General features: G+C 40.1%; 1 long non-coding RNA gene across 1 annotated transcript in view; it reads right to left on the reverse strand.

Moving 5' to 3' along the window:
* Positions 1-26,158, reverse strand: part of LOC125638222 (uncharacterized) — a 256,447-nt gene that overhangs the window by 101,274 nt on the left and 129,015 nt on the right. Inside the window, exon 2 of the long non-coding RNA XR_012668729.1 lies at positions 3,476-3,547. This is a non-coding gene — a long non-coding RNA (uncharacterized LOC125638222). The remainder of the gene's footprint in view (positions 1-3,475; positions 3,548-26,158) is intronic.

The following is a 26,158-nucleotide window of genomic DNA, read 5'->3' on the forward strand; positions in this document are numbered from 1 at the left end:
TCTCTTTGGTCACTCGATTACAGACCTAAAAGTAGCAATATTACAACAAAAAATCTTCAGAAACAGACTCCAATGAGAGACTGCTGAATTGGAATTAATTTGCAAACTGGATACCACTAAATTAGGCTTGAATAAAGACTGGTAGTGGATGTGCCATTACACAAAGGAAAACTATTTCCCCACATTTATTCCCCCTTCCCCCCACTAAAAGAAAAGGAGTACTTGTGGCACCTTAGAGACTAACCAATTTATTTGAGCATGAGCTTTCGTGAGCCACAGCTCACTTATGTGCCAGCAATGCCCCTCTGCCATGTACATTGGTCAAACTGGACAGTCTCTACGTAAAAGAATAAATGGACACAAATCAGATGTCAAGAATTATAACATTCATAAACCAGTCGGAGAACACTTCAATCTCTCTGGTCACGCAATCACAGACATGAAGGTCGCTATCTTAAAACAAAAAAACTTCAAATCCAGACTCCAGCGAGAAACTGCTGAATTGGAATTCATTTGCAAATTGGATACTATTAATTTAGGCTTAAATAGAGACTGGGAGTGGCTAAGTCATTATGCAAGGTAGCCTGTTTCCTCTTGTTTTTTCCTACCCCCCCCCCAGATATTCTGGTTTAACTTGGATTTAAACTTGGAGAGTGGTCAGTTTAGATGAGCTATTACCAGCAGGAGAGTGAGTTTGTGTGTGTTTGGGGGTGGGGGGGAAGTGAGAAAACCTGGATCTATGCAGGAAATAGCCCGACTTGATTATGTAAAGAGTTGTCACTTTGGATGGGCTAGCACCAGCAGGAGAGTGAATTTGTGTGGGGGGGTGGAGGGTGAGAAAACCTGGATTTGTGCTGGAAATGGCCCACCTGCTGATCACTTTAGATAAGCTATTACCAGCAGGACAGTGGGGTGGGAGGAGGTATTGTTTCATATTCTCTGTGTGTATATAAAGTCTGCTGCAGTTTCCATGGTACACATCTGATGAAGTGAGCTGTGGCTCACGAAAGCTCATGCTCAAATAAATTGGTTAGTCTCTAAGGTGCCACAAGTACTCCTTTTCTTTTTGCGAATACAGACTAACACGGCTGTTCCTCTGAAACCTTCCCCCCACTGTTCCTCACACATTCTTGTCAACTGCTGGAAATGGCCCATCTTGATTATCACTACAAAGTTTTTTTTTTCTCTCCTGCTTGTAATAGCTCACCTTAACTGATCACTCTCGTTATAGTGTGCATGGTAACACCCATTGTTTCATGTTCTCTGTGTATATAAAATCGTCCTACTGTATGCACTGCATGCATACAATGAAGTGGGCTATAGCCCACGAAAGCCTATGCTCTAATAAATTTGTTAGTCTCTAAGGTGCCACAAGTACTCCTGTTCTTTTTGCAGATACAGACTAACACGGCTGCTACTCTAAAAGCTATAAAGGATTTTTATTGATGTGTTTGCTATGGTACTAAGCAGGCTGAGATCTCTTTATACCAACCCCTTCACCTTGTTTAAAATGTTAGATAATTACAGGGTCATATTAATACTTTTGACTCTCTATTCCCATTTATTCCATCAAAACTTATAAAGCAGCATGGCAGTGGAGGTGGAATGTGTGTTCTGGTGCTACATATCTCCTTTTCTTCCTTCATGTCCCTCTGCTATCCTTTGCCCTTGTTAGGGTGGGAAGAGTTAGAGAACTGCAGAAGCAGTCAGACCAGAGCATATATTCCACTTCCTCTGGGAAAGTTTTTCCTTCACCTGTCACAGAACACATGGGCCATCAAAGAGAGAGAGGGGGTATCTGTGACACAGCCAAGGATCTGTTGGCCTGTAACAGGACCTACCAGCTAGTTCTCTCTTCTCCCAGGCAATTTAATAGGGAGGAGGGGAGATATGTAGATCTTAATTCCCCTTGTTATACTTATTCCCCTTGGCCCATCCCAGCATCATTATCACACCCTCAACATTATGAAAGTCAATGAAGCATCACTGCCCTTCCATCATGCCCCCTTGTTGGAATGGCCTCCAAACACCAAAATGCCACCTCTCCAAGAGGCTTCCCATGCTTCTCATAAATCCACCGGTCTGGGTGTGACTAGCCTTCTGTGGATCATTATACATGCATGTGTTGGCATATGAGTGGAAGAGGTTCACTGGCTGGAAAGGCTGTCTGGGAAATCGGGATCAGAGCTTCAGGGAGAATTTCCCCCTCTCATTGCCGCTTGAAAACAAAGCAGGGGTCACACAAGTGGGATTGAGGGAGAGGAATTTTCTCTCTTGCTTCAGAGGTAGGAGGCTGGATAGCCCCCAGCACTGGAGCTTATAGTTTTTCTGGATCAGGAGCACTGGCCACACTTTCTGTAGCTGAGCAGATGACCACAGGATAGATTATCTTCACACAGTTTCCTGTTCAGTTTTCTAATGATAGAGCACAAGGAATTCCCATATTTCCTGAAGGCAGTTTGTTTTCAACCTCATTGGATACATTGGGAGTTGATGGCCATATTTACTATCGATAGTCTCTTCTAATTGGCCAGAGTTTGGTGAAATGGAGGCCACCTTTTTATAAGTGCTATTTATAATTTTTAATAAGTGCAAATTGTGTATCTGAGGGGGAAATGAAGATACAATAGTCACTCATAATTTTGCTTAATTACAAACTAATTTCCTCAAAAGTTGCCTATACATAAGATTTCAATGGATTTTAACGACATGGAAAGTTTGACGGATAACTAGCAACTCATTTTTAGCTAAATGGATAAAAAAAGACGTGATATACAAACAAGTTTCTTAAAGGACTCACCTTTAATTTTTTAAGTTAGAAATTAATTACCAGATATAGTTAATCAGAATATTGAGTGTTTTCTCATAGATTACATGCAGTAAATTTGGGGGAAATACACTTTATTAAAATAAAGATGTTAAATCCCTGCTTTAAGTGAAAACTTAAAAGTATAATTTAACTATGGAGGTGCAGCCAGCACCACCATAAGTGCTGTAGTACATTGATCAAAATACTTTAGCCACTGACAGAGGGGGGACGATATGAAATGTGTTTCTTTACATATATGTTTCCTCTAAGTGCTTTTAATACTGTCCCCCCCAAAAAATTGTATTAAATTGTATAATAAAATACTAATTCATAATAAGTGTCTCCTACATAGGAACAAAAGGACAATGCTTTATCTGTAATTTTAAAACTCTGTAGCATGTGCTACAGATGCACCTACTGCTACCTTGTAATAAATAACAGTAGGCAAGAGACCACAAAGACTGTTCTTAGGTTTCAATTTGTGAATTTCACCCAGAAAAAAATAAATTTGGTTATACCTGTTAAACATCCCCAACCCACCCTTTGAACATTACAGTAGTTGAAAGTAACATGAAAGTAAATAACATAAAGTTATTCAAGTGACTGATATTAAGAAAAATATAAGTTCAATATACCAGTGAAATCTGCATACTTTTAATAACTTACCTAAATTCCCTTGGAGAAAATGAGACAGTCATCATGAACCTTTGAAGTTTAATCTTCACAGTACTTTTATGTCTGGAACAAAAAAGATAATCTTTAATTTACATTTTAATTTACTATTTTGAATTAGGCAGGACATTTGATTAAGCATGGATGTCCTCTCTTTTATTTTCTGTATTTTTAATTGTACATACCATTCACTGAATTATTATTACAGAAATGAGTCAATTACTTTTGTTTTGAAAATCCAATTAGAAGTTTTAAATTGGCTTAAGAAATACGACATATAAGAGTGGTTGATTGAAATCTCTTGGTTGCATCGAGAAACTTTGCCCATTTCCTCTATACAAATAACTTAACCTTTATAGCATTAAGGATCAAGAATTTTACTAGGAATGCCTATTTTAGGAATGATAACCAAATGATTGGGAATCACTCCCATTATAGAGTAACACAATGTTGTTCAGTTATTAAAATGGGAACTTGAATTCAGGAATCCTCAGTTCTGTTTCTAGGTTCTGCCAATGGCTCACTTTGTAGCCTTGGAAAAAGCCATGTAGGCCAACATTTTCACTTCAGTCAAGGTGGTCTGATTTTGAGAGGTGCTGAGTACCCACAACTTCATTTGATATTAGCACCCAAGTTTTAAAATGTTGGCCTTAACTTCTGCGTGAGGCAGAGAAGCAGGGCCAGATTCTTTCTCCCAATAGTACCCTCTTGCATCATCAGAATGGCCAAAAAAGAAAATAAATAAAAAAGGATGTAAACTGGCCAGATCTCCCATGTTGAGGATTCTTACAGCTTCTGTTTGCCCCAAAAAAATGGACATGTGGAGGATGGGAGGGAGCATTACTGCACTTTGGCTATTCTTGGGTAGTAATGGTCCCTAAGAGGCAGATACCAGCTAGTGTACTCTACAGCAGTTCTGAGGTATCTCTAAAGCATGCTTGGACTAGCATAGAACCAGCCCTAGAATCAGGGAGCTACCATCTGCAGTTATTATTTATTTTGTAAATGGTGAAACTGAAGCAAGGAGAGGTTGTGATGTTTAGGGTTAAATTCACACGCCTGTTTCTTCCTGCATGAAGGAAGCCTGAATAGCATGCTTTGTGCCAGGTACTATGCACGTGATGGTAGATAGAATCCATCCCAGCATGAAGCTCAGTCCTGAAGCAGTTCTGAATCCTGTCTGCAGCTGCTATTTGAGTCCGGAGGCTGGAATAGGCATCTTCAACCCATGCATGCAGAGGTTTGGACTCACTTGATTTGTGTAACTCTGAACCTAGAATCATGTCTCCACGACTCCCTTGGCCTGCAACCAAATGGTCCTCTCCTTCTAACCATCAGAGGAGTGAAGTTCTGGAAAAGCCTTCCAAAGGAAGCAGTGGGGGCAAAAGACATACCTGGCTTCAAGACTAAGCTTGATAAGTTTATGGAGGAGACAATATGATGGGATAGCCTAATTTTGGCAATTAATTGATCTTCGACTACTAGCAGTAGACATGCCCAATGGCCTGTGATGGGATGTTATATGGGGTGGGATCTGACTTACTATAGAGAATTCTTTCCTGGGTGTCTGGCTGGTGAGTCTTGCCCACATCCTCAGGGTTTAGCTGGTCGCCATATTTGGGGTCGGGAAGGAATTTCCCCCCGGGGCAGATTGGCAGAGGTCCTGGGGGTTTTTCGCCTTCCTCTGCAGTGTGGGGCATGGGTCACTTGCTGGAGGATTCTCTTCACCTTGAAGTCTTTAACCACGATTTGAGGACTTCAGTAGCTCAGACATAAGTTAGGGGTTTGTTACAGGAGTGGGTGGGTGAAATTCTGTGGTCTGCATTGTGCAGGAGGTCAGACTAGATGATCATAATGGTCCCTTCTGACCTTAAAGCTATCCTGGATAGCCCTGTGCAGCAACTCTTCAGCTGCCTAACTCCATGAAGAAGGAGTACAGTAGCTGTGCTTCACTGAGGACTCTCCATGGCCCCTGTGACCCTGAATGAATTCCACCACTAATGACATCATATTTCCAAAACACTCTGAGACCCTCTAATGAACAGTGCTACACATAGGTGCTATACAATATATATGTAGAGCCGGATCCTCAGCTGGAATAAATCACTGTAGTTTCAATGGCTCTTGACATTTAAGTCTTGTTATTTATACTTATAATTATATACATGTTTTCATTATTCTCTGTGATACAACTGAAAGCCAAATCTAATGCCTAATTCCAGAGGACTTCTATCTTAAATATCATGGAATATCATAAAAGATCTTTACAAAAAGAGCACGATTTTGTCACTTTTATTTATTTTATTGAATTTACTGTAAACTATTTCTTTTACAAATTCAGGCATTAAACCCCAAATGTGGTGACAATGTGGTGAGGTCCCAAAATTTCAGAGATGTGGAAAGGAAAGATGTGGAAGGACTGACTTTTATGTAACACCTTATGTAATTCCATTTACGAGGCACTTGAAAAACTTTAAGAAACTAAAACAATGAGGAATCCTTGTGGCACCTTAGAGACCCAAATAAATGTGTTAGTCTCTAAGGTTCAAGAAGGACTCCTCCTTGTTTTTGCTGATACAGACTAACATGGCTACCATTCTGAAACCTTTAAGAAACTAGATTGCCAACGAGATATACAGGCATCACTTTTCCCCTTACTGAAACACACTGGCATAAGCAATTTCCACTGGGTGGAAAGCGAGAGCCGTTAAGCAGGGCAATACACAACAATTCAGGAGAAAAAATGAAGAAAATCACACCCAGCTGGGGATTATTTAAGTAAGCACAATGTAATTATTGAATTGGAATTTAGTCATGACACTGCAGCTTTCACCTCTCCTCTTGCAAAAAAGTGCCATGAGATCCTTAATGACCACAAGTGGCCAGGACGTCAATTTCATATCTCAACCAAAAGCAGAAGGTTTCATGTCTGTACATACAGCACCCATTTATTTTATGTGCAACCTGAAATTATTAGATGTATATTTACTTTATTGATTTGTTATTTCCAATCAGAGAGAAAGAAATAGGGTTCAATAAAAATAATTACAGATGCAGAATACATAGACTATTTCTCTGCCTCATAAAAATAACAATAACTCTAACAATATTCAAATACTAGTCTGTAAATAACATAAAATAAATGCTTAGAAAAAGTCCCCTTGCTCATAACTACAATCATTTGGCTGATATACAGTTACCAATGAAAGTACAGTTTGCTCATATTTTATGTAAATAGCCCTAAAACATTTGAACTGAATGGATTTTCATTAAAAGTCTAACTGGACTTTATTCATGTATAATGATGAATTTGAACTCAAACTATTTTTAACACATGAAAAACAGCTCAGACCAACCCACCAGACAGTGTTATTTACATTTATATTATATTGAAACTGAGACAAATATTGAGCCTCTCATCTTTAATCTTTATCAGAGCATAATCTTCATCATTGTGACCGCTAGTGGCTGTAGCATCAAACTTTGCTATGTTCCATGAAAAAGAATCATGTATTAATGTAACAGTAAGGATGAGAAATTGAATACTCAGAAGTGAAGAAATGCAGAGGAAAGCTGAAAGCTCAACCTTAACTCTGCCCCCTTGGGCTTATATCTTGAAATATGTTTTATTTTTGTAACATGTCCTATTTGTAAATGAATACCATGTACAGCATAATGCAAACTGGGATTTCTTATATAAAATAACCTACTGTAAATTACATTAAAGTACAGTCTCCAGATTTGGCTTGATTGGAAGTCTCAGTGAGACTTACAAGCATGTCAAATTTAAGGAAAATCGTTTTAACAGGTCTATGGGTCCCATTGCTGATTCCACTTGAGGTCCCATCCCACCTCCAGTTTCTGAGAATCGAACTCCAGTCCTTTGGGATCTGATGAGGGAGGGAGCTGGGTCAGCCTAGTGGAGATGAAAGGGGCAGATCCAGGTCCAGAGAGACTTCCCATCATACCCCCTCTGGCCCCACAGAGTTTAATCAAAAAGGTTAATATAGCCTGACATAGTAATATTGTCTCTTTGGAGGCCCAACCGGTACCAAAGGCCCCAGTTGCAGCAGTGGCTAAAGGGAGCTTTGCCACTGACTTCAACAGGAGCTGAAACCCTCTGCCATGTACATTGGCCAAACCAGACAGTCTCAACGCAAAAGAATAAATGGACACAAATCAGACATCAAGAATTGTAACATTCAAAAACCAGTAGGGGAGCACTTCAATCTCTCTGGACACTCAATAACAGACTTAAAAGCCGTTCCTCAACAAAAAAACCCTTCAAAAACAGACTTCAATGAGAAACTGCAGAGCTGGAATTAATTTGCAAACTTGACACCATCAAATTAGGCCTGAATAAAGACTGGGAGTGGCTGGGTCACTACAGAAAGTAACTTTCCCTCTGTTGATATTCACCCCTTCTTGTCAACTGTTGGGAATGGACCACATCCACCCTGATTGAATTGGCCTCGTTAGCACTGACCCCCCACTTGGTAAGGCAACTCCCATCTTTTCATGTGCTGTTTATTTATACCTGCCTACTCTATTTTTCACGCCATGCATCTGATGAAGTGGGTTATAGCCCACGAAAGCTTATGCCCAAATACATTTGTTAGTCTCTAAGGTGCCACAAGGACTCCCTGTTGTTTTTGTGATACAGACTAACACGGCTACCCCTCTGAAACCTGTCTCAAGACAAATTAATATTAGGATCAAATAAGCCCTCCTCCCAGTCCACCCTCCAGTGCTTTCTGGAGAGCAGATTTATTGACAGCTGGCATAGAACACTTCTCCAGGCAGTGTGCCCTGCTGCCTAATTACTAAGTCTGCATATGCACACCACACATCTGCACTGCGGGGCATTCTCTCTATGGACAACTCTGCATGAGTGGGTGAGTCTTTCAGCCTATGAAAGCAGGAAAATCTGGAAAAACCCACACCTGGTTAATCAATAATCAGAAGGAGCTTCTTGCTTGTCCATTGGAACTGCTTGCTTAACAAGTTTTCTTTAAGGGACATGTCATTCTATTACTAATGTATAAATAAGGGGGGAAAGTTTGAGGCGGTGGGCCTCTTCAGGACTGGACTCTCCCTCTGGATGCATCTTGTGTTCCCCACTAGCAGACGAGCTGCCACTGTGCCACTTGAGAGCCACACTCAGCTTTGGTAATTGTCAAGGGTTGGGGGTGTTTTACTAACCTGTTGCAGACATGTGTATAAGTGCTTGAGACTAAGTAAAGCTTAGCTTTAAGTGAAAGCACTCGTGTTGTCCTGTTTGTGCCAGCCATCTATCAGTCGGATGGCCGTGTCTCCCCTGATTTATTTCCTGACACCACCTTGCACAGAGTAAAAGTTACCAAGAGCTTTGGGTTCAAAGAACCCCAGGTAACAATGTGGCCATGGACAGCTCCTAGGATTGGCAGAGTTGGGGGCACATGGAAAAATAACACAAACCCACCTGAAACCTCTTGCTCTGGTGCACCTGGGGATCTGTCCTTTTGCCCTTAGTTTTTAGGATTTCAAGGCATCACGTCAGAATCAGCACATGGACCTTTGAGATTTGTTTTGTTGAAGCTGCACAGCAGTAAAAATGAAACAGAGCAGTTGTCTCTTTATATCTTCCAAGCTACACCATGCTTTCTCCTGCCCTTCCACTAGACTAATTCTGCTATTCCCAAAGGGTTTGACTCAGCCAGGTTTGCTGTCCTTTTCAAAAACTGTTTCCTTTCTGATTAACCAAATGCCAGGCACTCATTCCAACCTTTACATAGCATTCACAGGAAATTTCCCCTATGTTAGAATGCAACTTCCATCTAAGGGAGTTGTAGGCAGAGCCCATGAGTGCCCTTGCCCTTCTTTCCTCTTGTGTTTTATTTCTTTTGTGGATGTATCTTAAGTATATTTTAAAATAACATTGACTATAGTTTATTCTTTATTCAGGATAAATATTTCTCACAGGTATTTGAGTATTAGTCATTCATTTCATTACACTTTACACTCATTACGTTTTAACACAAAGGTATCATTACAATAGTATAAATTAATAAATAACCAACAAATCCACCTTCTCTAGAATGCTCCCAAGCCCTCCTCCATATTCCAATGGATGCAGCTCTTGCACGGACAGCTCCTCCATTGACAATGGCAGTGAACCGGTTCTATTACCTTTTAGGCCATGCATGCTCATGAGTGAAGAGGCTGGATTTGTTAGTCTCTAAGGTGCCACAAGGACTCTTCATTGTTTTCCCTTATTTTTAATTACTACACAATGGTTTTGAAGGGATGGAGATGATCCATTTAAGGGCTATAAATGTTGAGAAATCCTTTTGAAGCATTTTGACTACAATCGAGTACAGTCATCTCCAGATCAAGGAAGTATTTTTATGTAACAAGGATCCCATACCAGGTAAATTCAAGGTGACAAGCTCTTACTACTTACAAAAATAGCTAGAAAAGTGGCAACCTACACTTCAGAAATGCAAAAATGCAATTTAGTTTCCTAGTACTAAAACATAAGCATTGTATGAAGTGAAAAATTGAAATGTAGAGTTGCACACAATTTCATCTATTTAATTACTCTTCTATATGGGCAGAAAGTTACTAAAAACAGAGGATGCTGGGAAAAGAGCAAAAGGCAGATTTTAAGATTTGCAATCTCAAAGTAGCTATGTATTAATGTAAAGTGGAAGCCCCATCTTTAAGCTTTTCACTCACTGAAGAATATCTCCTGCCTGGTTTCCTGATCGCCAGTTTGGAATGGAAAAAGTTTATGAAATACAAGATTTTTTCCTGTATGGAAATTCACACACAGCTCTATTACCACCTCTCTAGGCTGGAAGACCCTGTGTACCCTGATCAGCCAAAGCACGTTTTGTTGGGGCCGTGTTTGAATGCAAACTCTGTTTTCAAATATAGTTTTATGCTCAGTGTAGATAGAGCCTAAATGATTTCTGCAAGTTCACACCTGATGTAAGTGACCTAGCCAGGAAAAGAACCCAGAATAGAATCTCAGAGTCATAATCCTTGGTTTAAGGCATATTGCACGTCTCAAATTTGCACCATTGTGTGTGCTCTTCTCTGTGTTGGGCTTTCTTGTCCAAAAATCTATAGAGCTCACTACATGCTAGTGAGTATGTAGGGTACATTGGAAAGCCAGGGAATCTTTGCAGAATATCTGCACTGCACACGGACCATGTGTTAGGGAACATAGTTCTCTCCCCCTCCCCCACACTGCTCTCATTTAATCCCCTTTCTCAATTTCCATCATATTTTCTGCTGTCCTTTGTATTCCACACTCTTTGTTGGCTTTAACTAAGCTAAATCTGTGTGTGCAAGCATCAGATGCACCTTTTATTGCTTATGTAACCCTTCTGCCAGGTGTTAACAGCAGCAGCCAAGGCTGGGATCAGACAGGTAGGGGTCATCTGAAAATTAGCAAGCACCACTGGCTTGAGCCTCACCCATAATTTCTGAGATTACTGAATACCTCCCCTGGCCATCCTTAATAGACAATACTTCCCCAATTGCAAGTGCTGAGTGTGTGTATGAATTAAGGGAAACTTTTTATTAAAGGAAAAGAACATAATATCAACTTGGAAAAACATAGCAATAATATATCTAAATGGAAAATAAGGAAAATATTCCCCCACAGTAACTTTGGTAGTATACCATTAACTTGGTTCCCTACCCAGTGGTGTGAACATCCAATAGGCAAATTTCCCTTTATCTCATCACTTTCTTCTTCTACACGCACAGTTTGGTGTCAGTGGGTGGCATAGTACCAGAGTCCTGGGATGCACTTGGACAGGTGTCCCCAGCCCCTTGGGAAGAACTGTCTCATCCTGTCTTGAGGCTCCACATACGACCCCAGCTATAGCTATACTTAGTGACTGGATAGGAAGAGCCTTACACCAGAGTTCACACAGCTCTGAGGTTGTTCTCTGCAGCTTTAAAGAGCCACTTCTGTGTTGCATCCCTCAAAAAGCTGCCCATCTCCCATCTAAGAACCCTCCCAACAACACAGGATCCTCAGTGTATGGGAACCAGTAATGGAGTTCTTGCCACTAAGGATACACACCATTTTTACTAGAGAGAAGCCCTTCCCCCTTTCTCCACTCAGTTCCACAAGCCATCTAATTCTGAGTTTGAATATAGTTAATGGAGACTCCCAAAGTGTCACTGGAGGAATCCTGGGTAGAAAGCTCATGCAAATGAAGCTCTCTCTGTAGCTGTACTTCCCTGTGTTCACCAATAAATGAGGGAGAGAGCGCCTTCCCTTCTGGAACTTCTGTTGTCTGGAGTTCTGGGGAAATAGCCTATGCAGATGATGCAACTCTGTGGCCATTCTTCCCCTTGTTCACAAGCAAAGTGGAGCAGAAAACTCCTTGCCCTTTAGACCTTCAGGCCACAGGACTCTCACTGTAAAAAAAAGATAGAAAGCTTTTTTCCTAGACAGGGTTCTCACACTCTCAAAGCTGAAGAACTAAGTTAACGACTTTTCAAGTAGGCACATAATGAGTAACTTTTATGCATCACAGTTTAAACTCCATCCTGCTGGCAAAAGCCGGCACAGTTTCACCTGCACCAGTGATGGGGGCTGCCATGCTCTGGGATTGGGGAAAACCTACTTCAGAAGTCCCACCGGAGGACTGTTGATGGCTGGAAATGGGTCCTATTGGCAGAGGATTCATTTGAATCAGCACTTTCCCAGGTGATCCCTGGTCACTTTGGTGATGTGCTTGCCCCCATAGGAAGGGTGATTGTGACTTGCCTGCACCCTTATAACTTCCCCTCCTGGGCAGACTTTCCACAACCAGGAAATCTGTGCTTGGCTCTGTGCTAGCATCTCCTAGCATAGACCCTTGATTGAATCGGGCACTATATTTTTAATCCATAGCTATGTATAATCTTCTTAGCTAGCCAGTTTAGAACTCAATTAAGACTACAAATACAACTATAAAACAGCAATGTGAATACAGTGCATTATTTAGAGCCATTTGTAATTATACTGTACTCAGTTACCGTTCCTATTTGCAACAGATTCAATAACCTTCCAACGGTTTTCTTGCTGATCACCACTTATAGGAGGACATGTATAAAGCAATCAGATAACACATTTCCATAAAATTTCACCCCACAAGAGAACCTATGAAAGTATTAAAACACTAGTTTAATAAAAGTAGCTAATTATAATGAAAGACTAAAATGCCCATTATCTAGCTGAAAGACTAGAAGCACTGTGGGATTCAGTGGTGGCATTACTGCTTTGATCCCTGGTGATCAAAGCAATAATCCATGAGTTTTAAAATTAAAGTGCTTGATTGAAACTTAAAGTTCAAGTGGATCACAAACACCATTGATAAAAGTAAAAAGAAAAGGAGTACTTGTGGCACCTTAGAGATTAACAAATTTATTTGAGCATAAACTTTCGTGAATACAGACTAACACGGCTGCTACTCTGAAACCATTGATAAAAGTAGATCTTTAATCAGACAATCATTTTTCAAAAGATTTCTGTTGTGAATATTTAGCAAATTGTAAAACTATGTTGAGTTGTTTATAAAGCATGTTCAGCTCTAGTAAGATTGCCTGAATGAAATAAAGAACACTTTTTATTTTTTAAAACACACACACACACACACAGAGTCTCTTTTTGACACACACACCCCAAGAATGAGACAAGTGTAATCTTAATTAAATGAAAAGGACATGTAATCAGCAAACATGCCATAAATGTGATGTTTGGTGACCAGAAATTCCAGCTAATGTGAAATGTCTATAATGTGTATCGAACACAATGTAAAATGTGCAGTTTTGGGATTAACATTTGTGCTTATTTTGTCACTTCACATTTCATCTTTAAATTTGCCTCCTTTCTGGCACAATATTTTAGTCAAGTTCTCCATCTTAAAAATGCCATCTAGGAAGCGTACCTTTTCTCTTGTGAATTCCTCAGAGACTATTTTCAAACTCTCTCATCCTTCAGTCAAATCTCAGACTTGCCTTCCACACTTATCTTCTGTATAAGGCTGGCTGTGCTCTGTCCAAGTGGGCATACATTCCTTGCCTTTCATCTCTTACCAGTAATCTATCTGTAATTCATGGAATGGAATAACCCTGACAAAACACAGAGAACTCTGAGCTGCATCAAAATAACAAAGAACCCTTCAACAAAGAGAGGCTCAACACCAAATAACTCCTTCTATTTAATATACTCATTTTCAACCTTTCCACTGGCTTCCATGACCAAGCTTTTTTGAATTGCCAACTGGTTCTCAAATTTTTGATGAACAGTGAGCTGACCTAAAGAATGGCAGTCAGCTGGAGAAACTAAGCAGATTTGTTCACTGAGGACCTGATCCACTTCCCAATGAGGTAAATGGAAGTCTTTCTATTAACACCAATTGGAGCTGCATTATGCCATAAAACTACAATCTCTAGGAACCAGTTCACTGTGGCTCTACATTCTGCCTGATGTATTAAGTACAGTAACATGAGATCCAAAAAGGCTTCAGGTTTGTTTATAAAACACCCTATTTTGATTTTCCAAATGCCCTATTTTAATTCTTCCTAACAGTACTTCTCTGTATTAGGATTAAGATATTGCATACCTGATGTGACGCTGGCAGACCAGTTGTCGGCTCTTGCCAAGGCGTTAGGCCTCAGCTGAGTACCAACAAATTCATTGTTAGAAACCAGACTTTTGCATGTGTGTTAGTATGGTTAAGATGGGTCTTGAACTTATAACACTGTGTTTAGCCTTTATGAAATGCTTGAAAGTTGCTGCATGCATTAATCTCACTTATAATATCTATATCACACACTATAAGGTAATATTTAAGTTTTTGCTTTATAACTGTAAAAAGGTTTGCTCTGAAACTGTGAACCCAGTCTAGAGGTTTCAGAGTGGTAGTCGTGTTATTCTGTATCAGCAAAAACAATGAGGAGTCCGTGTGGCACCTTAGAGACTAACAGATTTATTTGGGCATAAGCTTTCATGAGCTAGAACCCACTTCATGCCCAAATAAATGTGTTAGTCTCTAAGGTGCCACACAGACTCCTTGTAGTTTTTCCAGTCTGGAGGGATCATCTTCTAACCATCAAGAAGGCCTATCAAAACTGAATGGGCCATTATGGAACATCACAATACAAAAACTTTCTTAATTGCCCCCTTCACCCCCATGAAGAATCTATGTGCAAAAGAGCTCTTCCGTCAGCTTGAATTCTGGAAGAAGGAAATAAAAACAGCTAACAGGAAAAAATTCATCTCTCTTTTGCTATTTGGACTTTCTCATTCCATCATCAGCTAATTGGCCAAGCAAAGTGAGGTCTTCGGTCATCTTCATTGTATTTGTCTATTTCTCTCCCTGTTTCTGCTTGTCTATAACATGACTTTTGAATGCCAAATCCAATGAATTCCAAAATTTCAGGGAATATACTAGGCATCGGTGGTCAGAACACTGTTGGTTTTGGTTTAAATCATAAAACTGGAAGAGGGCAAATAGGGGACGCATGGAGCCTCTTGCATCTGATTAGCAGAGCCAGTAGTTTCAGTGGCCTCTATAACTGTATATAGATCAAAGAATGCATTGATGGTATCTACTAACATAACAATACCCCCATTTCAGTACCCTGAATTATTTATCTCCCAGACAGAAAAGAAATAAGAAGGGGGGACTAGAGGGGAACTGAAGACACACTGAGCCCCTGGCATGTGGGGAAGAATGGGGCACAATGGTATGGGTAAAGGGGGCAATGGGGTCAACACAGAGACTCCAACATGTGGTGGAGGGGTCAAGGGGTATCAAACTGAATACCTGCCATAGTGGGGAAGGGGGAATGGTGGGGAAAGGGGGGACATACACAGGAGTGATGGAACAATTTTTATAATGGGAGTGCTGAGAGCCATTGAACCAAACTGCAAACCTGTATATGATGTAAACTACTTCAAGCCAGAGGGGTGCAGCAGCACCCCTAGTTACAGCATCTATGGGCATACATAGCCTCTGGCAAATGGTGGAGGGGAGAGTTAAGGGGACACAAAGCTCTTAGCATAAGGGAGCAGCAGGGCACACAGAGCTCCTAGCATAAGGTAGTGGGGTGGGGGCATTCAGAGAGTCCTTGAAATAGAGGGTAATGAAAGAGTTACACAGGGACTTTTGGGGTGGAATGGAAGAACACAAGAATCTCTGGTGCAATGTGCTCAGCCTACAGAAGCAATGAAGTGTGTGGCCCTTTAGTGTTAGCTAGTCTAATATATTCAATTAACATTCACCCAATTCTAATCATCAACTAGTTGCAATGATTATGTCAAAGTTGTGTACGTGAAGAATGTAATATTCAGAACAGATGAACAGAAGATTATATATTCTGTGTGGGACCTGAAAGAACAAGATGAAACAATCAAAATAATTAACTGACCCTCTTCAGGTCCGTCTCCCACTTGTTCCCAGACAGGAAAATCCTGCTCCTTGATCATTTCATTTCAACTCTGACTTTATTTATAATGGAAAACAAAAATAAATTGAAACAAAAGGTCACTTTAAAAGAAAAACAAATTATAATGTTTCATTCTGTCAATGTCAGAACTTTTCCCCATATTTTCCTCTGATATGAAAATTTTCTGGAAAAGATACAATTTTGCAAAGCATTGCAATTTAGATAGAGTTGCATTTTCCAACTGAAAACTGTTTCATCAGTTTTTCTACCAGCTCTACCCAGAATTCCTAATTTTCATTCCCACTAGACCACATTGCTAAGGTAACATATGACTAGTTGATTTCATATATCACCTACTAGACATAATCAATGCAAGTCAAAAAATAAAGAAAAGATTTAATTTGCTTCATAACAAAACACTTGAAAAGAAAATAGTGAGCATATATCACAGTCAGTTTCTCAAGCTCTCAATGTCATAACTGATTTAAAATATATCCTGCAATGGTAAGGCATCCACGGTGAAACATCTATGTTTTTCAGTTACACTATTTTTATTTAGAAAAATCATTTTTTAGGAACTGAAATGAAAAAAACTAACGTGTTTAAAGCTTCAAAAAACATCTGAGTTGACAGTTATTTTTAAATGTTATCATCAGATTTGAATGTACCATCATTAGAAATTGACCAAGATGTCAAACACAAAAGACCAGGACTTACAGTGGAAATCAATCTGAATTATGGAACCATTATTCCATTCTATTAAGGCTCTTACACCATTTTATGACTATGTCATTGGACCACTTTCCGGTAGTTCTCTTAGCAATGAGTCTAATATCTGTCATCTGTGATTTCTTCTTTTTCCTATCTTCTCCACAGAGAAAACTTTTGTTTAGCATGCTGTTTTACACACACACACACACACACACACACACACAATTAATGAAGGCAAGGTCAAATAAGTGTGCCTTGCACTTTAGGTGAGAGGCAGTAAGGTCTGTGAAGGTTCTTAGTTGCTCTGGAAGCAAGTTCCACAGTCTTGGAATAGCCCCTAAGAAGACTCAATCTCTTGCACAGATGACCATTACCCTTGCAATACACAGTTCCATTGTGTAGTAAGGGTAGGGCAGGTGTGATATGCTAGAGGTAGGTCCTGTTTCTGAGGAGTTGTCCTGCCACGTCCTGTACTAGTTGAAGGATTGAAAGATGAACTGTATTCTTCTCTCAGAACTTGTCTAAGCTTTGTCCAATTTTGCATTTAGCTTACTATTAATAATATTTATTATTACCAGCATTAGGCAGCTGATACAGTTCCTGCCTTATAGACCTGATAAACACACATCTGAGCAACTTTATTCACATGACTAGCCACTTTGAAGTTGACAGGACTTGTTCTGCGAGCAACGTCTGCTCATGGTAAGTGTCTGAAGGATTGGGAGTTAAAGACAAAAATACACTGGGAGACTCAGAGGACAGTGGCTGTTTAGACCTTGATTTTGCAAACTCTTGAAGTCAATGGAACTACTCACATGAATAAAGTTAAGCACGTAAATAAGTGTTAACAGAATCAGGACTTTGTCTTTTTCTGGCTTGTGTGAAGGGGGAAAAAAAAGCAGACATCTTTGAGTTATCCAAGACATGACAGCAACAGAGACAAATATCCAAATATCCAAGGAAGTGAAATGGGGCCTTGCATGCATAAGGAGAAAGGGGTAGGGCTCTGTAAGGGGTGGAGGGAAGCCAGCAGAAGAGAAAAGGTCTTGGAAGAGGATTATAAAAAATAAAGTCTGAAAGCTCTAACCATACCACAAAAAGCCTACAACTATTTTTAAGATTATTTTATGATGGTTCTAAAGACATTAAAAATGCATACATTAGGCTCTCATCCTGAATGTGTCCGCTTCTCACATTTTACTGTAGTTTTTAAATGCAATTTGCTCCTCTTGAATATCTTATTTCTAATTTGTTGTCTGCTTAGCATGATCTCACTTTAACCCTCATTTCTTTTTAATTAAACTTTCTAGTTTTCATGGCTGAGATCCTTTATCAATTATTTGAAGTCATGTGTATTATCTGTGCCTGAAATAAAGACCAAAATTATATACTAACTTACCTGACTCCTATAAAAAACTGCTGATGCAACCTGGAAGCATTAAAATATATTTTATTTAGATAGATTCCTGATTAGATGTCCCATTTTCTAATCTTTTTAAAATATTCTATATCGCTAAGTACATTTACATGAAAAAAGGATCTTTGTTCCTGAAGAGTTTATTGTTCTCCATATTTCTCTTCCCACTTAAGTCCAAATTTACAAATATGGAGGAAGAAAGTCAGGGTACAAAAATGTGTGTGTATTTTTGTGAGCACAATAATACACAGAGTTATTGATTATGAACATCTGGTTGTTATACTAATAAAATAAAAACCAGCAGGATCTTATTAAAGGGGAAAAGTAAAATGCCACATTTATTGTGAATACAGAAAGAATCATAGTAAGCAGTTAGTTATAGCTATAACATTCCATTCAATTTCATATTTATTCACACATTCATTCATACATACACACACACACACACACAGGTTCTGCAAGGTTGTTATCATAGTTACCAGCCTTAGGGTTGCTCGTGCCAAGCCACTGGCCAGGTGGCTTGGACACAAGGAGGGAGCAGGGCCTTTTTAGATGCACATCTGATGCTTCTGGAAGCTGGTTTGCAGAATCAGACCCCAAAGTTCTCACTTTCTAGAATCCATTTTTTATAGGAATTTATTCGTATGCCAGTCTATGGGAATTGCTTCATCATGCTGTTGCTGAATCAATCAGCAGATGGCACATTCCTGACGGCTCCATGCTGCCAGATGTTATCTTGTTCTTCGGTTCTCCCATCCTTGAGGCTGTTGGGTGGATTCCAGTCTGCCCTCTGGGGGTCCTCTGGTTGTTTCCACTTGACGCCTTCTTCAGCCGATGGACACTGGATTCTTAGGCTGGCACCTCCCTGATCATTCATTTATTATCCACACCAAGCATCCATCCACATACATCCTCTATCTCTATTTTAATCACAATTGTTAAAGCAAGATAAATACAAAAAAGGGCGGGGAGTCTCTGTGTGCTGTTTCTATTATTACAAAGTATCGCTTTGAGTCTCTCTCTGTGTGAGTAGTAGTTGTTACAAAGTATTGCTTTGAGAACAGACTCTGTCTTAGGATGTACTAACACAATTAGCAGCCAAAAACCAAGAGACCTCCCTTTTAATTAGTAATACCCTGGAATTTAAACTATGGGGAATCAAACTCACTTGTGATTTTAATACGGAACTTCTTTGATATGATCCAACATGGTAACTGCTCACTCAGACAAGGTAAGTCCTAAGGGCCAGGTTATGCCTGATCCAAGTGCAGATACAGGAGCAAATGGCACAAGGAACACCTCACACAAGGACCAGGCATTATCATAGTCCTGTGCTCCTTCCCAGTAGCCAAAATGTTCAATGTGTGTATGTGTGTCTACAGGTGGGGCCCTGAGGGTGCTTGCTCCCCATCTTTGTACTGGCCAGCAGGTCAGACTCAGAAAATCACCTGCTGAAACATCATAAAGGATGTGCATAGAATATGTGTCTCGTGGCTAGAAAATAACAGCCTACTACTGCTACCACTAATGGAGCTACTCATTTTGCTATAGTAATCTAGGTCTGTGCAGTGGCTAATGATCCCTGTGAGGAATCTCTACGCAATTCTCACCAGTTGCACCTGTGGCTTACCCTGGGCAGTGTCACCGCATCCCAAAATGGGACAGTGCTTTCAAAGCAATTCAACCCCTACACATCTATTTGTACATGCAAGTGGAGCTTCCTTTCTGAAAATACGGCCTTAATGTAATAAGCCACTGGTTTCTTTTTCACTGTTGTTTCAATGCCTCGACAGTGATGTCACAAATACAGGATAAGGATTTCAGACAGTCAATGAACACTTAAAAACAAAGATCTCTTTGTAATGAAAATACTCTTCGTAATTAATAAAGAGCAGAGAAATAAAAACAGAGGAAGGAATAGGGTATGTCAACAGAACTGTGTTTAGATATGATGTTTTTCAAAATTTTCCAGGAGTCATCAGCTTGTTTTTAATTGTATGTCTTATCATCCTAGGCCAGACTTTGAAAGGAACACACTGCAAAGAGCTTTAGAGAGATTATTTTTTCTTGTATTATTCCATTTTCTTTCTCTAGGCCTTCTGGGCTATTTTTCAGTAGATACTGTATGTAATGAGAGTCATTTTTAAGGCACCATGTTGGATGCTACCTTTGTAACATCTTTGCCAACGTGGACCTTCCTTTGCATAAAATTAAGACATGTCATGCTCAGGAAAGGGAAGGATTAGTAGAGTCAATGTCAGGCAAGTGCAGCACAAACTTCCAAGTATATTGTAGCTTTGCCAGTGCACCTCAGCCCTGTCATGAAACCTCCCTGGTATTCTTATTCAAGGTATCTCTTTTGCAGGGACTGTTAATTGTGATGAACTAAGCTAAACAATTTGGCAGTTGACAGTGTGTACATAGCTACTAGGGACTAGAAAGCCAAGAACACCAACCTGATGTGGCTTGGGACCTAACTAGAATTTGTACTTGTGTCTCCAGCCTAAAAGTCTACTTCAGCAGTTTCTTTTACCACCTGTATATCTCTACCTATGCATCCTCTCAGTTACAGATAAGCAAACCAATAAATAAATACTTTTTAAAAAGACACTCCCCCCCCCCCCCAAAAAAAAAAACCCTGGTCATTTTTAGAACCAAATCTTAAGTAAATTTAATGAACCTTTGAATTTGGTTTGAGTACTTGGTATTAGATAATGAATTTTTGAGGATGGTTTGAGTACTTGGTATTAGATAATACTACTTCGTTTACACAGAGAGCTTTTAAAGTGTAGATGTCAAGGTGCTTTACAAAGGAAGGAAAGTATCATTTCTCCCATTTTACAGATGGAGAAAGTGAGTCATAGAGAGGTGACATGACTTACCTTAGGTAGGTGGGTGGCTGGCAGAGCAAGGAACAACAGAGCTCTAGTATCCAAACTCTCAGTCTAGTGCCCAATGTGCTGGACCATGTTGACCTCAAGGATAAGCTTTAATCCACCTTTGCACACACCTGATATCTTTTTACAGATACAGTAGAACCTCTGAGTTACAAACACCAGAGTTACAAACTAACTAGTCACCCATACACCTCATTTGGAACCAGAGTACACAATCAGGCAGAAGCAGAGATAAAAAGAAAAAAAAAGCAAATACAGTACAGTACTGTGTTAAACATAATCTACTAAAAAAAATAAAGGGAAAGTTGGGGGGAAAAATTGACAAGATAAGTAAACTGTTTCTATGCTTGTTTCATTTAAATTAAGATGGTTAAAAATAGCATTTTCCTTCTGCATAGTGAAGTTTTAAAGCTGTATTAAGTCAATGTTCAGTTGTAAACTTTTCAAAGAACAACCATAATGTTTTGTTCAGAGTTATGAACAATTCATAATTACGAACAACCTCCATTCCAGAGGTGTTCATATCTCTGAGGTTCTAATCTAATTTACATTACAAGATCTGGTCCAATCTCTTCTATGCTCACTCTCATATTCAGTTGTCCCATCTATAACAATCACTACAATTCAAAACAGAATTCCGTGGGAATGTGATAGGGTGTTCAACCCACACCAGAAAGGAAGGGGTTAAAAGCAGCCTAAGGATGCTGCACAGGGAGAAGCCAATCAGAAAGAGGCTGAACAAAGCAGCCAATCAGGGTCCAGCAGGCTTACATAAAAGGAAGATTTAGGGCAGAGCAGGGTCAGTTGCTGCTGGTTGCCCAAGGAGAGAGGACTGTGTTCTTAGCAGGCTTCAGGAAGTTAGCACTTTGGACAAGCAGTTGCTGGCAGGGACCCAGGCAGCAAGAGGGAGCTCCAGGCTGGCTCCTGAGACTTGCAGGGGCTGTGGGGAAGTGACCCATGGAACTGAAGTAACTCTAGCGGAGAAGTTAAGGAGAGGCAACAGGAGGCTGCTATTGAAAGGGTCCCTTGGCCGGGACCTGGAGTAGTAGGCAGGCCCAGGTCTCCCCCTCTTGCTACTGGGAAAGTGGCTGGACTATAGATACTCTCTCCCTCCTCCACACCCTTGAAGGGGAAAAACGCAGATGTGACACAGCCAGATGGCCGAGTCATGAAGAGGATACTGCAGTTCCTGGACTGAGGCAAGTCTGCAGGTGAGGGTGGTAGGAAAGGCAACTATGGGGGAGGGTGTGCCAATTGAGATAGCTAATCCCCAAGATGGCCAGCAGGAGGCACCACTTTAGTGACTGAACTCTGTCACAGAGATTTGAAACTGCACTTCCAAACACATAAAATTCATAAATATAATTATGAGCCTTTCAGCTGTGTTCTACGCATCCCATATCTTCCAGCTCTATGGTCAGGTAAAATTAATTCAACTCAGATTACTGCTTAGAGGGACAGACGGTGCACAATATTACACTGAGTCCCTAAATGTATTAGCATGTATTTTACAGCTCTCTACCTGAACATGGAACCTTCTTGAAACTGGGATCAGCTCCACCAGTGCAAACACTGGCTTTCCAGTAGTACACTTGGGGCTTGAAATAATACACCAACACCAACAGCTGTCACCAATGGCTACATCCCAAGCACAGACAATGCTTCTTTTGTTCTTGCCACCGTTCTGGGCAAGAACATTGATACTGAGGGCCTCTCTTTGTTTAATTCTGCCTATATAGTTTTTCATCAGGCATTTTTTTTAAAATGTTAATTGGAGAAAAACATTTTCTGCCTGTGAATAAATAATTCTAGCAAGTTCTCCCTCTGTTCTCCTCTGGGAATCCTTCTCATCCTCTAGACTGTCAAATTATTTCTGGCTTTGAAGTGTAGTTTAGCATGAGTGTCACTCTTCCTCTTTACGCATTTGTTCTTTGAAATGCAATTAGGTTTGTGAAAGGCCAAATGGCCTAAACCATTTCTCCCTGCCATGAGCAAAGTACTGCTGGCCAACCACAGAAGCTATGGCTACATTACAGAGCTTACAGCTGCACCAATGCAGCTGCGCCACTGTAGCACGGCTAGTGCAGACAATCTAAACCGGGGTGGGCAAACCGTGGCTCATAAGGCACATGTGGGTCTTTTACAGTTAAAGTGGAGCTCTCTGAGCCCCCATGCCCCCACCTTACTCCACCGACCAGCCTGGGGAGGCAGGGAACTCGGGACCTCTACCTTGCAGCCACATGGTGGGATAGGGGCATGGGCCCAGCAGGGAGCGGGGGATCTTGAGGCTTCAGCCCTGTGGGGCATGCCTGCTGGGGCTCAGGACTTCCTGTCCTGCAGGTCTGACCTGAACGTGGAACTCTTGGAATAAGACAATATTGTAGCATTACCAACCACAAACATTCAAAAATCATGAATCACTCCTCACCACAACCCCTGCCCTCAATTTTTGGTTTTAAAAATCACAAGAGTTAAAAATCAAAACAATGTATTTTGGATGCTTTGTTTGCTGTCTGTTTGTTTAACATTTAAGGTATGTGTAGGTCATGTTTTCAAGCTTTATTTCACAACTATGAGGGTAGAAACTGACATTTTTTATTTTTGAGAGCTGACATGCTCATGAATCCAAGACCTGGGACTTGGAGAAAAGCCTGAAATGAGACATGCAATGAAATCATGAAAGTCAGCAGCACTTTGCCCCAGTGCCTTCCCTGGTCAGTATATCCCTTATGCTTCCACTGGTACCTCTGTTCACTCTTCTCTTTGCCTTCTGATTACAAGCATCTTATCTCTCCCCAGCTTTGTAAGTTGCTCTCTCCCTGGTACAGGGCAAGCAGCATGGGTTATTGAGACTGCTTTTCCACATAATAGCACTTCCCAGTGGATAAAAACTGATCTGAACACTCTCCCAAAACCTAAGCTATGACTTTAAAAAAACAAACAAACAAAAAAAAAAACAGCCCCACACATTCAGAAATGTTCACATTACAGATTTTCCTCACGTGTATCTCCATTTCCTGCTCTGGGCTGAGATTGGAAAAGAGATGCGGAATTGGTATGAGAGACGTTTATTCTCATGGGGTTCCTGGCCTGACTAGAAACAGCCAAATCAATAATCTTTTGAGAAAATGTCTTTCCAATCCAGTTCTTTCAAACCACAGAAGTTCTAAGAACACACAAATGCAGACTTTTGGGTGCTCATTCAATTCAAATTTTGAGGTTCACTCAGTTTGGTTTTGTCAGTTGAAAACTGGGATAGTCTAAAAAAAATAAACAATCTCAAGACCTATCAGTGAATCTTTTTCAAGTCCTGTCTAGTTAAATTTCTGTGATGGCATCAGCTAATTTTCTACTGCTCCCTTTGGAGGAAGTATGTTATGCAGTTTGGAACTTTTAATTATGTAAATATTTTTCTATGACAACACTTGCTCACAATTATCTTGTATCATGCAATTTCACTTTCTCAATTTACCATTAATGTTCATTCCTTTTTCAAAGCCCTGCAAATGAATGCCTATCCTCATTTCATAGAGTTGTAAACTCATTTATTAACTGCAGCTCTCAGACCCACAGTTGATAAGAATGCAGAATGTAAAGGATTAAAGGTCATATTGACCTAAAAAAAATATTTTATTTTGGAACAAAGGGTCTCTCAGATAGTACCAGGACAATATAATAATGGCTTGAGACCTCAACACACCACTCCCCTGAGCAGATAATGCACACAATGTTGTTGCACTCTCAATTAATTAAGGGATAAAACTGTATGCACTATGAAAACAGAAATGAGTGGTATTAAGTTTCAGCCAAAATATTATACTGTACTTGAAAAATGTGTGTATTTATTTTTTTAAAAGGGATTATTGCTGGAGAGTGCAAAATATTTTATTTATACCCCTTTATTTTCTGTTTTTAACTTTAACAGGAATTTGTGGCAACAAACAAGCATAACAGGTTTGCTCAAATGCTTTGTATGTGTGCGGAAGTGACTGTGGTGTTTCATGTCCTGATTCTTTTAATAAGAGGCACAAGAACTGCTTTGATTTTTTTCTCCTCTCTCTTCTGTTTGCAAACAGAAATAACAACGATAATAATAAAAACATAAGTTCAGCCTCAGAGGTGATAGAATAAATATATTTCATTTACAGTCAGCATGTTTGAGAAGATGAAGATGATCCTCAATTTTCTAGGTGCAATTTGCATAGACCACTGGGCAGTTGCACCAAAATTGCTATATTACTGGAGACTGTCACTCACTTGAGATTTTCTTTTACCCTTTTGTCTATGAGCAGAGCAAGATAATTGATGCAGTTATAAGAAGAAGAAAAAGGCACCACAAAAGAGAAGAGCTCAAAACTGCATTTTAAAACAGTTTGGTTGAAGCATTCATAGAATAATTTAGCTGGCATGGGAAGAGCTTTTATGTTTGTTTTTTGCATCTCACAATGCCCTTTGAGAGGATGACACTGATAACTTTAACACCAGTGTGCGCTGTTATGTCATAATTTTTTGCTTTTGTTTTAGTATTTTAAAGAATTTAGATCTCAAAAGCAAAGTGTTGCAATTACAATTAAAAAAAAACTTTCCTCTTCTGAGAAAGGAGTAGATCGCATCAGAGAAAAGGCTGTGTTTTCATTGGCTAGAGTGGCATTGATTAGCCCTCAGAAGCCTTTTCATGTGTGCATTTTTCGATCTCTCTGTTGCATTACCACTCTTTGAACTACATCAGTGGTCACCAATTTTCTTCCCTTTTATTTTTTCTTAGTTTTAGTTTTCTTAGGTTCTTCAACCACTACAGATAAGACTTTTACCGTTGGCTTTAATGAGAATAGGATCAGGCTAATAATGTAACTTCTCCTTGAGAATGCAAGTTAGATGTATTTCAAACTACGGAATCGTCATTTAAAAATAAAGGGCCAGGTACTCAACGGCATTCTGTCTGCTTTGTGCTGCATAGACAATTTTAATCAACTGGAAATCTGTGCAACGGGGCATTTAGAGATTCCCCTGTCTTAGCCAGCTCTATGCCTCCTGCTACCCACTTGGGGCAGGGAGCAGGCAAGGTGGATTGTGATGACCAGTGGAACAGATTACAGGGTCCCAGCAGCTGAAACAGCTTCTGGACAGTCCAAGGATCAGGCGAGCAGAAAGGTGGCATCCATCTACCTTTCTTTACCTCCTTAAATCTTGTGCCAAGTGCAGACTTGGACC

This window comes from Caretta caretta, chromosome 6 (genome assembly GCF_965140235.1).
Source record: "Caretta caretta isolate rCarCar2 chromosome 6, rCarCar1.hap1, whole genome shotgun sequence".
Classification (NCBI taxonomy): Eukaryota; Metazoa; Chordata; order Testudines; family Cheloniidae; genus Caretta; species Caretta caretta.